We start from the raw sequence: 15,833 nt of genomic DNA on the forward strand, positions 1-15,833 counted from the left end.
CTGAGTCATAATCTTTTTTTCATAAAGGGTCTTACCTTGATGTTAACTGCTGGCTGATGAGGGAGGTGGTTGCTGAAAGTTGGGATGACTGCATACATTAGTCTTTCCTAAACGAAATCATGGTCCTGTGTAATTGCAGAGCTGAAATTTCTGAAAACCAAACCCAGATTTTCTTGACGTAACTGTCTGACCAACACAAATAGGATTCCCAGCCCTGGGAAGTCTGCTAAAATGAAAGCATTGCATAGCAAGAAATGGATTCTGATCATTGGAAAGGGGATATATGGACACATCTTTTTTGAGAGAGATTTTTTCACTATAGGGAGCATGCGCTCGCTAGACATACAGAGACATAGAGACAGAAAGCGAGAAATCACCTCCCAGGGGGGATGGTCACGCCGCAATCCCTTCTCCATTCCCCTCTTGTGATCTTGGGCATGCACGCACATGCGCCTGGTATGAGTTTTAAGCCACCGGGTCCGGGACGCGAACCGCGGTCGACTATGTGGGAGTCCAGCAACATAGCCATTACGCTAACTGCTGGTTCCCTATGGACACATCTTGATGTGAGGGGACATTCGACTCCTATATTCTCCTGAGACATCTTTGTTAGTAGTTATTCTTGTCTAAGGTTAGTCTTGCTTTGCTCAAGGAACAAGTAATGGCCTCCCCAAAGCAATTGCTTTGGAAGGCACTACTAATTTTCTTTAGGAACTATCCCATACCATACTTCTTGTTCTCAGTTCCTGCAGGTCCTGAAGTATGATGTACAGAGTGTTACATAAAGGTATGCTATAGTCCAGAAGAACTGCAGTTTTCCCAGATTTTAATGGGAGAAGTCAGGGATATGTGTAGATGGATAATAAGGATATACTACAATGACAAAAGGAACAAGTTTATGTCTGCCCATTTATCAATATAGGTTAACTAATGAAAGATTCTGAATTCAATGTTGTATAAACGGGTGCCAAAATGTGTCCTATAATTGCATTTATAATGCCAGAATTATCTTAGTATGCTGTAGTCGAAGGTATCTAAAGTCTTAGGGAGACTGGAATGTTACAGGAATTAACCATGGATTAACTCACCCCATTTGACTATAATTACAAAAATAAATTTGTGAAGGGAGCTTCAGCATTTTTGAAGAGTCCTGTGCTTGTTCTCTTTAGGTGAGAAGTTACAGTGGAAGCTGCTGACGTTGAACTATAATTCTTAAATGCACTGTGTATGGATCATTGATGTCAGGATAGCAGATACCAAGTGGTCAGGTGTAATCACCAAAGACAAGGTTAGGGTGTGGTTACCATAACAGCAGAATCACCAATAATCAGGACAGTTTTAAATCATACTTATATATTATGTTGACTAGTTGATCACTGTGTTTCTAGAGAATAAATTCAGCCTCATTCTATGGGAATACATAAATATTCTATGCCAATGAGACCAGCAGTTGGAGTAATGGCTACATTGCTGAACTCCCATGTAGTCAACCATGGTTCGAGTCCTGGACCTGGTGGCTTAAACTCATGTTGGTGTGTGTGTCCAAGATCCTGAGAGGAGAATGGAGGAGAAGAGATTGTGGTGTGGCCATCCCCCCTGAGGGGTGATTTCTCTTTCTGTCCCTCTGTCTCTTTCTGGTGAGCATATGTGCCCCATAGCAGAGACCCTCCACCCACCCCCCCCAAAAAAAGAAGTCATAACCAAGTAAACAGAAGTTAAACTTTTATCACCTAAACAGTGTCATTCCTCAAACAATCTCAGACATGAACTACGTTATCCCTTGTAAGGAGAGACTAATCCCCTTAATAAGGGCCCAACTATATTGCTAAGATCTTCAAATTATTAAACAGCCAACTTCCCCTTGAGGAACTTATATTTTATTTTTTATAATATGCTGTAGGGCATATGTGCTCACCAGTGAGAGAGAGAGAGGAAGAGAGGAAAAGTGACAAAGCAATCTCCAGGGACGATTGCCACACTGCAGTCACTTCTCCATTCTCCTCAGGATTTGAAACATGCACACACATCTGGCATGTTTATCAAGCTGCCAGGTCCAGGACTTGAACCGTACATTTGGCCACATGGGATCCAGCTGTCTTCAGCATGCCACTGGCTAGCCCACTTTTTTCTCTACCCTAGGATGGTTGTGTGTTGGGGAAAAGGAATATAATCAGATTTTTAATTTTTGAGATATTAACTTAGAGAAGAACTTGAAAAAACATGCATACTTATACCATATAAATTGTCATTTCATTCAGGATACTCAATGAAATTTTCAGGTATCACTTATTTAGTAATCACACAAATGACACAGTCCTTGGAACTGAAATTGCCATTTACTTTTTTTTTTTTTAGGGGTTTTTGCTGTAGGTGCGTACGCTCGCCAGAGACAGACAGACAGCGAGAAATCACCCCCAGGGGGGATAACTATGCCTCAATCACTTCTCCATTCTCTCAGGATCTCGGGCACGCACGCACAGGCGCCCGGCGTGAGTTTTAAGCTACTGGGTCCGAGACTCAAACCACGGTTGACTACATGGGAATCCAGCATCATAGCCATTACGCTAACTGCTGGTCCCTGAAATTGCCATTTAAAAAACAACTTTTTATATGTGTGTGGGCGAGAACACTTGGAATAGGACCTTAACACTACAATCCTTCCTCAGCCAGCCTGGATCATGGGCACACATACCCAATGTATTCACAGAGGTCTCGTAATTCACATTGTAACCTTACCATGTGTGTCTGCCTTGAACTGTGTTTTACCACTGACAAGTATTTGTGAAAAGACTGAAGCAAAAAAATAGAAATCCTAACGTAGTTATAAGTTCATAAAAAGCCTCGTTATTCAGGTACAGGACTCAACTGTTCTCATTTTCCAAATAAACTATTACCCAACATTTTTTATAACCCCAAATGTATATTAATGTACCTACTCTTGGCACATAGAACACCATCATATATTCCCCTCACCTCTAAATGCATACTAAACTCAAAACACTAAATAAAAAATCTCATATGTGACCAAATCAAGTACCATGCACAAACACTACATTCTTAAAAGAACACACTCGGGTCAGGCAAGTGGTGTGGCAGTTAGAAGTGCTGGACTCCCACATGGCCAACTATAGTTTGAGTCTCAGACCTGGTGGCTTTCTTCACTTTTTCCCTCTCTCTCTGTCTCTCCTTGGTCAAGTTCAAAAATAATGAGAATGATAAAATTAAATAAAAATAATTGTTAAAAAAAATACACACGTACATAACACCACAAAATCTGTTAAATGAAAATGAATACCACACCTCAAAGCTTATGTAATTTTCAGTACACTAGTCTCAAGAACACACCATGAGATCTCAGCATTTCTATAAGATACCTACAACACTTAAGACCACCAGAAGACATGGAGAAAGATAAATACCATCGTCTGTATCTCCCAAATGATTCAGTCACTAAGTGGATTGACATGTATCTCATATTGCCAAAACTCAAGCATCCTATGTTATTTCTTTCAAGAAATTACTCTAAAAATGCACACAAAAAACCCCAACACTCTCCAATATTCCTACAGTGAAGACTCTCACCCCAAAGTCCAGTGTAAACATCTGCAAAGTGAATAGTAGAGCACATCCTGATAGATGGATCCTCTGAATGCCTGGACTACTCCATTGCAAAACAGTAATGCCATACGTGACCTCCACTCTGTAATGCAGGTCTACAAGTGTACAGAGTCAAACCTGACTTCTTGGTTTCCTTATGCTGTAGTGTGTGTAGGGAGAGGGTGCCTGTTACCTTCTGCCCATGTGTGTCCTTGAACTGAAATACCCAGAGAATTCTGTTACCTGCTGGTACCTCTGTCCTTCCACCCTGTAAGAGGTAGTTTGCTAATGTCCATGACTACCCAAGGTGAATATTCCCAGCTGAATTGCTCAGCAAGTAATGTTCCTATTTATGATTTTTTTCTCACCTATATCTATATTTGATAGTGGATCAGGTGGGCATTGGAAGACAATTTTTTTTTTGGTCAAATTCAGATTCTCAAAGGAATTTCCACTGGTTTAAGATGATTTATTCATTATTTCATATGCATGCTCTCCTTGGGACCTTCCTGGGTGACACCCATCTCCATGTCCTCAAGAGCAATAACAAAATTTTCTATCTACGGTCTCCTACCATCTGTTTCCAGTTCATTCTTTTAGATGAAAAGGACAAATGACAAGCCCCATGCCCAGGAGCAGCCCACTTTCTGATGGAACATTGAATCTAAACACACCCTAAAAGGCACAGCCAGTGGGTGGGGTTGGGGACAGAAGAACATAAGGTGTTAGGACAAGGACAATGAATCCCTCAGTGTGGATGGTAATGAGCCTCCCTGAGTCTATGAAGAGGCTTAACAAGCAGCAGGGCCAGGCCCAGGAGGATGAAACGAGGAGAGAGCTCAGGAGAGGACTGGGGGTTGCAGAATCCCAGTCCCTGAGGACATGTGACAATCCTGCACTGCTTTTGAGGAATGAGAATCCATCCCGCTGAGTCAGGAGTGAGGAGCAAGTCAGTGAAAAGAGCAAAGGCAGAAAAACTAGGTGGAGACCAGGCTCAAAGCAATCCTACCTGGAAGAGGATGGGACCCTGGGTCTGGCAGTGGAATGACTGATCTGGGAGTATCCAATCGAACAGGGTGCTGGTATTGTGACATCCACAGTGAAACTCAACTCCGGACATGATGACAGGGACATGGAACTCAGCGTGAACTAGAAATACGGAGGCTGCAGAAGAAAGAACTTTGAATATCAATTTCTAGACACAAGAAAACTGATTATGGATGGAGTTGTACCTAGAAGGAGGGCAAAGCCCTTAGGGCCTTAGCAGGTGTGTCTGTTCTTCAGTCTATTGAAACATTATGGTCCACACTAGTGTACTGAGTCTGGTGAAGCCCGGATGCTTCACCTACTGTGAGTTAAAGGTGTCACAGACTTGGAGCTGCATGTCCTGCAAGTCCAGCAGGCATAGGTGCACCCTGGACACTCAGGGACCTCAGTGAAGGTGAATGTGGGCTGCAGTTTTATGAGGAAGCTATTAAAATGTGGACTAGAATATGAATAAATATGCTCAGCTTGCCCCAAATGTGAAATTACACAGATGACCATAGAATGTAGTTTCCATTTTTATACATAAATCATGAGGGAAGCAGGGACACAAAAAGGGCTCAACTACTTGTACTTCATGGGGTCAGGGCTTGTGCAGGAAGGGAGGAGGCCTAGGGCATTGCCTTAAAAGAGACAAAATATCCATATGTAAATAATCCAGAGCCTCAACTACCACACCACCTACTGATCTGCACCAATCCTTTTTTCTTTCTTTCTTTTTTTAATTAAGGGCACATAATAGTACATAATTTTAGGGGTACAATATGATTTTAAAATACAACACAATGTGTAAATGATGTGGGATAATTAGTCCACTTATGATCACAACCATGTGTTACTGTGTTGGGCACTTTCACAATCCTCCCTTTCAGTTTCTTTGAGATACGCAGCAAGTTGTTGCCATTTTTATCACCATATTGTATTTTATAACACTAGAAATTGTTTCTCCCATCTGCAATTTTATTTCTGTTAATCAACATTCTTCTGTTCCTCCCCTGCCTGACCCCACCATCCTTCCCAGCCTCTATTAGTCATTCATCTATCTACTTCTAGGAGGCCATTTTTTCAATTTCCATAAATGAGGGAGAACATGTGGCTTTTCTCTTTCTGTGCCTAGCATGTTTCACTTAGCAATGTCCTTCAGGACCAACCACTTAATGTCAAATTACAGGATTTCATCCTTATTGATAGCTGAATAGTATTCCATTGTGTATACATACCACATTTTTGTTAATTCATCAGCTGATAGATGCTTAGGTTGTTTCTATATCTTGGCTATTGTGAATGGTGCTGCAGGAAACATTGAGGTGTACAGATCTTAGTGACATAAAATGATTTACTTTGGATATATTCTTATTAGTAGGATTGCTAGATCATACAGAAACAATTTTTTTTTTTGAGGATCCACCATACTGTTTTCCATAATGGCTGTACTAATCTACATTTCCACTCAATCTAAAGAGTACCCCTTGAGCCAGCCAGGTGATATTGTGGTTAAGATAGCTAGATCTCACATGGCCAAATGTGCAGTTGAAGTCCTGGACCCAACAACTTGAGGGACATGCTGGGCATGCATGCCCAAAATCCCAAGAGGAGAATGGAGAAGGGATTGCAGTGTGGTCATACCCCATAGGGGATTCTTCCTCTTGCCCTTCCCTCCATGAGCGCATGCACCTGATAGCAAACAAATATTGTTTAAATAAGAGTGTCCCTTTCTCCATATCCTCACTAGCATTATTTTTTTCTTTTTTGATAGTAATCATCCTAACTGGGATGAGATAGCTCGTTGTGGTTTTGATTTGTATTTCCTTAACGATTAGTGACATTAAACATTTTTTCATGTTTTGTTGTCATTTGTATGTCTTCTTTTGAGAACTGATTATTCTGGTCATTTGCCCATTTCAAACTTGGATTATTTGGTCTTTTATTTATTTATTTGTTTGTTTGTTTTGCTATAGGACATCTGCACTTGCCAGAGACAGAGAGAGAGAGAGAAAGTGAGAAAGCAACCTCTCTGGGATCAGGGGATGGCCATGTCACAATGCCTTCTTTCTGCTCCTGACAGAATTTTGGGTACATATGCATATGTGCCCAGCATGTTTTCAAGCTGCCAGGTCTGGGGCTCCATGCCAGAATCATGCAGCCATATGAGATCCAACTGCCTTAACCACCACACCATCTGGTGGCCCTGTTTGGTTTTGCTATTTAATTTTTTTTTGAGTTCCTGTATATTCTGGTTATTAATCCTTTGTTAGACGGATGGAATACAAATATTTTCTCCCATTCAGTGAGTTACCTCTTTCATCTTTTCATAATTTCCTTTGCTGTGCAGAATGTTTTTATTTAATATAACCCCATGTGTCTATTTTTGCTTTCATCACTTGCGCTTCTGAGATTTTATTCATGAACTTTTTGCCAGTATCAATGTCCTGGAGTATTTCCCCTGTTTTCTTCTAGTAACTTTTTGTTTTGCATTTTATGTTTAAATCTCTAATACATTTGGAGTCAATTTCTATGTATGGTGAGAGACACAGATCTAGATTCATTCCTCCACATATGCACATCTCACTTTTTTCCAGCAGTATATATTAAAGAGGTTGTCTTTCACAGAATGGATGTTACTGGTATCTATTTTTTTAAAATGGCTGTAGGTATGTAGATCTATTTCTGGATTTTCTGTTTTGTTCCATTGTGTGTGTGTGTGTGTGTGTGTGTGTGTGTGTGTGTGTGTGTTTGTCAATGCCACGCTTTTAAAAATTTATTAATTTATTCCATGAAAGAGAGATACAGCACTAATTTTTGTAAGTTGATTTTGTATCCTGCAACTTTACTAAATTTGTTTTATCAGACTCATGAGTATTTTTGTGGAATCTTTAGGGTTTTCTATATGTAAGATCAAATCATCTGCAGTCAGAGGCAACTCAGCTTCCTCATTTCCAATTCAGATGTCCTTCATTTCTCCTGACATAATGCACTGACTAGGATTTCCAGTACTGTGTTGAATAAGGGTGATAAAAGTGGATATCCTTTTCTTGTTCAGGTTCTAAGTGACTTGCAGCTTTTCCCCACTCACTATAATGTTAACTGTGGGTTTGTCATATATTGTATTGAGATACATTCCTGTTATACCAAATCTGTTGAATGTTTTTATTGGAAAGGGATGTTGTATTTTGTTGTATGCTATTTTTTTTTTACATCTATTGAGATGATTATATGGGTTTTTCCTTTGTTTTGTTGATATGGTATATCATATTAATAGATTTATGTATGTTGAACCACCCTTGCATCCCTGATATAAAATGCACTTGGTCATTGTATATAATCTTTTGATATGTGTTAGAATTGATTTGGTAGTATTTTGTTTAGTATTCTTGCATCTCTCTCTCTCTCTCTCTCTCTGTGTGTGTGTGTGTGTGTGTGTGTGTGTGTGTGTGTGTGTTTGCCTGTTTTTTTGCTTTCAGGTTAACACTGGGCTCATGAAATAAAATTGGCTAGATTCCTCCCACTTTTTTTTTTTTTGAATGGGGGGAATAGTTTGAGGAATATTAGTATTAGCTCTTCCATAAAGGTTCCGAAGAATACATCAGAGAAGCCAACTGGTCCTGGACTTTTCTTTTTTTGGGAGACCTTATTACTGATTCAATATCATTAGTTCTTACAGGTTTATTCAGGTTTTCTATTTCTTTATGGTTCAGTCTTAGTAGTTTGTATGTTTCCAGAAATGTATGCATTTTATTTATATTTTTCAGTTTCTTGGCATGTAATTGTTCATAATAGTCTCTTATTATCTTTTATATTACTGTGGTATTAGTTGTAATATTTCTTTCTTGTTTCTAATTGTATTTCCTTGGAACTTCTCTCTTTTTTTATCAGTCTAGCTAATGGTTTGTTAAGTTTATTTTATTTTATTTTTTTAAAAATCAACTCTCCAGTTCATTTATTTATTTTATTTCTCCTCTGATATTTAATATTTCTTTCTTCCTGCTACTTCTGGGAGTAGTTTGTTCTTGTTCTTCTAGTTTGTCCAAGTGGGTCATCAGATTATTTGACTTCTTTCTTTTTTTTAATTTTATTTGCTTATTTTGATGAAAGCACATATTGTAGTCCTTCTTAGAATTACTTTTTAGCATCTTTTAGGTTTTAGTATGTCATGTTTCATTTTCGTTTCCAGAGAATTTTATTTATTATTATTATTATTATTATATTTTTATTCTTTTATACATTCGATTGCTATACATCATTTGGCTTACAAAGAGAATTTACCCAACACAAAATACACCCAGACTAGTCCAGTTAGGAATGAAGGGACTTATTCAGCAAGAAGACATAACAGTTGTGAACCAAACACAGTATGATACACATTATCATCAACAGGTAATAAACCATTACTGTGTTCCACAAATGTCTTGCCTATCCCCCCCCCCATTTCCTTCCCTATACTCTTCCCTTCTCCCACCACAGAATTTTAAATTTCTATATTGATTTCTTCTTTAACCCAGCAGCCATTCAGTAGCATGTTATTGCTCTATTTCATTTCATTCATCACATTTATTTTTTAAAGAATTTAATTTTACTTATTATCATTATTTTATTTACTTTTTTTTTTTGGAGAGGTTTTTGCTATAGGGCACATGCGCTCACCAGACAGAGAGAGACAGAGAGACAGAAAGCAAGAAATCACCCCCCTGGGAGGATGGCCACGCTGCAATCCCTTCTCCTCCATTCTTCTCTTGGGATCTTGGGCACACACGCACACGCGCCCGGCATGAGTTTTAAGCCACCGGGTCCAGGACGCGAACCGTGGTCGACCACATGGGAGTCCAGCGACATAGCCATTATGCCAACTGCTGGTTCCTTTACTTATTTTTTTGAAGTTGACCAGAAAGAAGGAAAGTGAGAAGGGAAGCTGCCTGGTACAGGACTCAGACTGCAGTCAGCCATGTGGAAGCCAGCCGCCTACACCACCACACCACCTGCTGGCCCTGATTCATTGTATTTCATTTTAATGTATTTGTATGTTTTCCAATATTCCTTTTATTACTGATTTCTAGTTTTAGTTCATTGTAGTCTGTGAAAACACAATATGATTTCTATTAAAAAAATTTTTAGATCATTTTGTGGCCTTAAACGTGGTCTATCCTAGAGAATGATATATGTACTAATGAAAATAATGTATATTCTGTAATTATTGGATGGAACATTCTGTAAATGTATGTTAGGTCCATTTGGTCTGTGATGCAACTTAAGTCTGTCGTTTCTTTACTTATTTTCTGTCTAGATGATCTTTCTAATGGTGGAGGTGGGGTGTTAAAATCTTCAAGTATTGTATTGGAGTTTAAACTTTCCCTTTTAGCTCCAGTAATAATTGTTCTATATATCTACATGTTCCTATTTGGTTCACAATTGTTATGTCTTCTTGCTGAATTGGTCCCTTCATCATTATGTCAGTCTTAATCTCTTTTTACAGTTTTTTTAAAATTAAAGTCTATTTTATCTGATATCAGTATAGCTACTCCTGCTCACTTTAAGCTTCCATTTGCATTAAATATCTCTTTCCATCCTTTTACTTTCAGTCTGCCATGAGAAAAGTTTGCCATGAGACGTTTTATAGATGAAGTGAGTTTCTTATAGGTAGCATATAGTTGGGTTTTGTTTTCTTATATGAGTCTATATCTGTTCAATGGAGAGTGTAATCTATTTACATTTATGGTTATTATAAATAGATTATAACTTACTCCTGTCATGTTGTCAGGTGTTTTCTGGTGATTTTGTGTATTCTTTGCTTTTTAAATTTTCCTTTTGTTGTCCACAGTTGTGAGTTGGTGACTTCTTGTGATAGTAAGGTTAAATTCTTTTATTTTTATTCATGTATTTAATCTATCTGTGTATTTTGTACTTTCAGGTTTTTGCTTTTTAGGTTGGTAGTGGTTTTTGCCCTTATGCTCCCAAATGTCAAACTTCTTTAAGGATTTCTTATAAGGCCAGTCTACTGAAGATGAACTGTTTTTGCTAGTTTGAGAAAGACTTTATTTGAAAGGTAGATTTGTGTGGCATAGTTGACACGTTTTTTGTTTTGTTCTGTATTTTGAATATATCATCTAATTCTCTCTCAGCCTTATTTTTATTTATTTTTTCTGAGAAATCTGCTATAAGTCTGATTATTTTTATTATATGTAACTTGATGCTTTTCTCTTGCTGTTTTCAAAGTTCCCTCTTGGAAGCTTTCCAGGCTAGTGACTGATCCCTACTCCCTCCACCCATCCCACCCTCCCTGCATCCCTCATCTCCCTTACCCGCTCCCTTATCCCCATCCCAGGCCAGGTCCCTCCCTTTTCCCAGCCAGCATGTCTGTCCTGTTGGCTGCCTGTACCTGGCCCTCAAGCTAGCCTTCTGCCCACCCCATTGCATGGAGGTGCCCCAGCTGGAGCCCACGCTGACCTTGACTCTCAGTCTGGTTAGTGTGCATGGTGACACACAGTATCCAGGCCACCTCCCAGGCCTCTGACTGGTATCTCATAGCTTTCTGGGCTCCCCAGAGCACACAGCCACTTCCTCACTGGTCACCCCTACCCAGACCATGTATGATCTCACCAGGCTGGGCAGGTAGACTCCAAAGAGACAGGTGCTCTTCCAAAGCTGCAGCCTAATGACATCCCCAGCCCTAACTTGGCAGGCATCAGAATCCTACTTGTCTGAATCCTCTGAATCTTCTGAGGTCGATCTCTTTATGGATTTCCCCAGGTCTATGGAACCCCCAGATGGCAGAGCAGATGTCTGAGCAGATCATCCAGGTAGCCAGCCAGGTCATGCAAACAGAGCAGTTTGCCATGAGACACCTCCAGTCTGCTAGTGAGGTTGCTGGGTCACCACCCTGTGCTACAGAACATCACCAACTCCCAAGCACTGTTTGGCTGGCAGAAGGGCCAGGTGAGTGGGAAAACTGCCAGCTGTAAGGGGAGGACCAAGAGAATACTGGATTTGTCTTCAAGATGCTGTAGAAGTCCACACATCTCAATCCCTCCCAAGCCCTGGCAGAGTGGGCCAGCCACAGAGAAGCCTTTGCCCAGAGGCCAAGCTCAGTCACTGACGTGATGGGTCTCACTCCAAGTGGAAGATGTAAGTGGAGGAATCAAGCCCCCTGGCTCAGATTGCCTTCCCCTGACCCTGGCTAAGGGGGCTCCTGAGGAAGACGGTGGATTTGTGGACATCCTGGACAGTGACTTAAAGGATGATGACACAATGCTCCCAGGCACGGAGAACCTCATTAGTGCCCCACTGGTTAAGACCTTGGAAAAGGAGGAGCAGGACCTTGTCATGTTCAACAAGTGCCAGCAGCTCTTCTGCTCCCCGTCCAGGCCCTGTTGCATGATCCAGCCCATCCTCAGGAAGCTGGAGCAACCCCAGGATGGAGACAGGCCAGTGCAGAACAAGAGGAGAAAGAGCATGATATCCCCCAAAGAAGCTGCAGGAACCCAAGGAACCCAAAGCTCACAACTTCCACTCAAAGTCCCTGTGTCTTGATAAGATCGAGAGCATCCTTGATAGTGACTACTGTGAACTGATTGGTGATTATTCCAAGGCCTTTCTCCTGAAGACTGTGGATAAAAAACACCAACATCTCAAGTACATATCACCAGAGACAATGGTGACCTTGTTGATGGGCAAGTTTAGCAACATCGTGGAGAAGTTTGTGATTGTGGACTGCAGATACCCCTATGAGTATGAAGGTGGGCACATCAAGAATGCTGTGAACTTGCTCCTGGAACACTATGCTAAGACCTCCTGCTACAGAGACCCATCATACCCTATAGTCTAGACAAGAGAAGTCATCCTGATCTTCCACTGTGAATTCTCATCTGAGTGTAGGCCCCACATGTGCTGTTTCATCAGAGAGCGAGACTGAGTCACTAAAGATTACCCCAGCCTCTATCCTGAGATGTATATCCTCAAAGGCAAGTTACAAGTTCTTCCCACAGCACCCAAACTTCTGTGAGCCCCAGGACTACCAGCCTATGAACCTTAAAAGCCTTCAAGGACAAGTTGAAGACCTGCCTCTAGACACACACCTGGGCCAGGGAGTGGAGCCAGCAGGAACTTTGTCACTGGTTGCAGGACCACTGAGGGCAAAAACAGGCTCTGCACCTTCCTTACCTCATGGGGCTGGGCACCAGCCACCCATGGTCCTGCAGGACTGGGGGTCCTGTCCAGCAGACAGTAACCCTGGGTGTCCTGGCCATCGCCCAATTCCCCTTGTTTCATTCTAATATTCCCTATCCTAGTGTTACCCCAATTCCTATCCCCACCCCTGGAAGAGCCCAGTCTGTTGAGTGCATTTTGTTGGCTCACAGGAAGTATTTTGTGTCCAGCAGAAACCTGTTTCCATGTTGTTCTCCTGGTTTGGGTTAACTTTTTGTCTTCCTATGTCCAGGCAAGCCCCCACCCCCTGCTTTTTTTTCTAGGAGCTTTGTGTGTTTGGCAGCTGGGGGAGAGCTGCAGCCCCCAAGGGTGGGCCAGATCTGAGACCCCTGCCTGGCTTGGGAGGACACACTCTGGCCCTATGCACTTAGTTGGGCCAGGGCCACCCTTGTCCCCTGCCCTCACTCTCTTGTAGAAATCATGAGTGTGTCTGCCACGTTGCCCTTTTCTCTTTGCTTCTTTTCTGTCCCTCCATACAAGCACCTGCAGTATAAACATAAGCTCTTACTCTCTCCTGCTTCAGTGTTCCCTTCATGAATGATATGTCACCTGTCTCAGAATGCATTCTCAGCCTGTTAAGGCTCTCCCTGGACAGTTGGAGTTAGAAACTCTAGCACTGATTACCCACATGGCCCCGGCTTTTGTTGCTCCAGAAAGGGATGTTGTTATCCCTAGGGGATTCCAGGCATGAGCTACGAACCGCCCTGTGAGCCTGAGGAAGCTCAGCCCTACTGCTGTGAACTCTGGGGCCTTACTAGTCAGAACTTGCTACTGTCCTGTCACAGAAGGATGGACAGATGGGACAGATGGATGGACAGAGAGCCAGCCACAGATACACAGTGCTTTACACAAACATGTGCACACAAACTGGGTGATAACATTTTGGCACTGTGACAGCCTACAAAAGGAATATCTGTGTCTGTGTGGATAAAGATTTTTACACTTAGGGTTTGGAAGCATTCAGGGGGAAATGTCATGGAAGCAGCTAAACAATAGACCGAGTGATCTTGATTCTGGATCTCAAGGTGTCGGAAGGGCTGTGCTTGTGGCCCTGTGAGTCATCTGTTAGGGCCTTGGTTCAATAAAGCCCCAAGTAAGTTGAAAAAAAAATTCCCTCTTTACTGAACTTCTTCTACCTGGATATCCATATCTCTTCCAATATTTGGGAAGTTTTTTAGCTATTATTTTATTATATACATTTTTAGCGCCTTTGTCTCTTCTTTTCTGGAACTCTCATGGTGAGATTATTTGTTCATTTTATGATATCTCATAAATCCCATAAGTTATCTTTATTCTTTTTCATACTTTCTTCTACTTTTCCCTGATTTATTTTGGCATGGTATTCATACTGAGAAAACCGCAAGGTACACTGCAAAGATGTACTGTGACTAAATGTGTGTGTGTGTGTATAAAATGTTATATATGTAATATATTTTGAATAATGTATAATGTTTGTATATAAAAGAAAAGAGAAAGCATAAGAAGCACTAGACAAAAACCATGTGCTCAGAAATGACCCAAGAACTTAAACTTTTAACTCTGGCTTATCCTAAACTTGTTAGTGTTTTTGTCTTATTGTTTTTTGTTTTGTTCTGCTATAGAGCATGTGTACTCATGAGAGAGAGAGAGAGGGAGAGAGAGATACAGAAAGACAGTAAAAGAGAAATTTGGGGTGACATTCCCTTCTCTTCCATTTCCCTGTTATGATTTTGGGCATGCAGGCACATGAGCCTGGTGTGTTTGTCGAGCCACTGGGTACAGGACATGAACCATGCAGTCAGCCATGTAGGATCCAGTGCCTTAACCACCATGCCACCTGCTGACATCTAATTTACAATTTACATTATCTTTTTTTCAAGAATTATTTTTTATTTAATTTTATTCATTGTCATTATTTATTTATTTATTTAGAAGTTGACCAGAGACAGAGCAAGAATGTGAGAAAGCAAGCTGCTAGGTCTGGGACTTGAACCGTGCTCAGTCATGTGGGAATCCAGCCACCTTATCAACGGTGTCACCTGCCAGCCCCATCCAATTTACATTATCTTTTATTGTGTCAGATTCATATTATGAGGTTTGTTGTTGTTGTTGTTGTTTTTTAGAGAGGTTTTTGCTATAGGGTGCATGCACTCCCCAGAGAGACAGAAAGTGAGAAATCACCCCCTCGGGGGGGATGGCCATGCCACAATCTCTTCTCCTCCATTCTCCTCTTGGGATCTTGGGCACGCACACATGTGCCCCACATGAGTTTAAGTCACCAGGTTTGGGACTTGAACTACAGTTGACTACATAGGAGTCCAGAGTGACACAGCTATTATGCCAACTGCTGGTCCCCATATTATGAAGTCTTAATGGTTTTCCTATCCCTTTTATGTATTGGAAATACCCTTTGTGCTTAATATAAAATTTTACACTATTTCAATGTATACTTGATATGGATATTATCTTTTATATGAGCAGTAAAAATCTAGTTTAAATACTTACTCTATTAAAAAGCTTTCTTTTGGAGCCGGCAGGTGGCATGGTGGTTAAGGGTACTGCATTCCCACATGGTCAACTGTGGTTTGAGTCTCGAAACTGTCAGCCTGCTTTCTCACTTTCTCTCTCTCACTATGTCCCTCTCTGAGAAAATTTAAATAAATAAATAAAGCTAAATAAATAATTATTTTTTAAAAGTTTTCCTTTTTAGTTTATAGCCCCTTGTGTGATCTCTTAAGGGGCTATAAACTAAAATTTCAAACTAATTTTGTGTTCCCATTATCCTTTCTCTGCAAATGTTCAACAGAACCTATCTAATCATGAACAAGCTGTGCAGAACTATTTCTATACTGATCTATAATATTTTTCAATGCCAATAAATTAGATCTCCCTAATATCATATTTTTTCCACTGGTTTATATGCTGTTCTGAACAAGAGAAATGAAATATTTGAGATTATTGTGATTAAAACCATAAGATTTGCGGGAACCAGCAGTTAGCGTAATGGCTATGTCGCT

At 40.8% G+C, this 15,833-nt stretch overlaps 1 pseudogene; it reads left to right on the forward strand.

The window, feature by feature from the left end:
• The first annotated feature begins 11,287 nt into the window (after positions 1-11,287).
• On the forward strand, positions 11,288-13,925 carry LOC102495006 (M-phase inducer phosphatase 2 pseudogene; annotated as a pseudogene).
• The last annotated feature ends 1,908 nt before the right edge of the window (positions 13,926-15,833 follow it).

Source organism: Tupaia chinensis, unplaced genomic scaffold, assembly GCF_000334495.1.
Source record: "Tupaia chinensis unplaced genomic scaffold, TupChi_1.0 Scaffold143594_1, whole genome shotgun sequence".
NCBI lineage: Eukaryota > Metazoa > Chordata > Mammalia > Scandentia > Tupaiidae > Tupaia > Tupaia belangeri.